This window comes from Marmota marmota, unplaced genomic scaffold (assembly GCF_001458135.2).
Source record: "Marmota marmota marmota unplaced genomic scaffold, marMar, whole genome shotgun sequence".
NCBI lineage: Eukaryota > Metazoa > Chordata > Mammalia > Rodentia > Sciuridae > Marmota > Marmota marmota.
Window position 1 is genome coordinate 842,289 of NW_025999869.1, and position 826 is coordinate 843,114.

The 826-nt window shown below is 62.0% G+C and overlaps 1 protein-coding gene across 1 annotated transcript in view; it reads right to left on the reverse strand.

The window, feature by feature from the left end:
• Nucleotides 1–359, reverse strand: part of Sh3bp5l (SH3 binding domain protein 5 like) — a 16,151-nt gene extending 15,792 nt beyond the window's left edge. Inside the window, exon 1 of the mRNA XM_015492602.2 lies at nt 205–359. The gene's annotated coding sequence lies outside the window, so the exon portion shown is untranslated. The remainder of the gene's footprint in view (nt 1–204) is intronic.
• Nucleotides 360–826: the final 467 nt, after the last annotated feature.

The following is an 826-nucleotide window of genomic DNA, read 5'->3' on the forward strand; positions in this document are numbered from 1 at the left end:
TCTCCTCCGCCCGCCCCACCCCACTCCTCCAGCTGTGCAATTCACCCTGTTACCCCCAGCCTGGCCCCACCTCCTCTCCTCTCTCCAACCCTGCGGAACACGAGCCTCCCGTCTCCAACCCTACATCGTTCTGCAACCCCGAGGACCATGCTCCAGCCATCTTCATATCCAGGCACAAAAGCTTCCCTTAAGGCACAGCCTTACCTCAGTTTACCTTCCCTTGCGCAGAGCTCCCAGGCAGCAAACAACCTTCCCCCTCCCTCCCCGCAACAAGCCGGTCCAACCAAAACGACCGGGCCTGGCGGAAGCGGAAATGCGCCAGCAGGTAACAACGCCCTCCCTCCCACTCTCCTTCGCCTGCCCGGCCGAGCGCGAATTCCTCGGCCTTCGGTTCCGTACAGCATGGTGCCTCGTAGCGTTCAGCCTCGCCTCCCGGCTTCCAGCTCGTTCTCCGTCAAGACTGAGTGGAAGCCAGACGTGAGCGTGCTTTTCTAAAGGAAAATAGAGTGGGTAATGGAAACCCAAGGTCCCTTGTGAATAGAGAAAGGCCAGAAACAGGAGGCCCGTAAGTGTCCGCAGAGTGTGCGCTGCCATCTTGCTTTACGGATCTTGGACGGCAACTCTGGGAAAGCCACTTCCGGCCCCGCCCGGAAGGGCGGGAGCGACGGCGTACGTGGGTCCGGGAACTTCCGGCTGCGGCCATAGGGGCCGCTGAGGTCCGGGGGCTGCGGTTGACTGGGAGGTCTTCTTCCGGGCGGGATTTTTCTCGCTGCAGGGGCGTCAATGGGACCGTGAGCAATGGCAGCCTGGCGGACGGCGGCGAAGT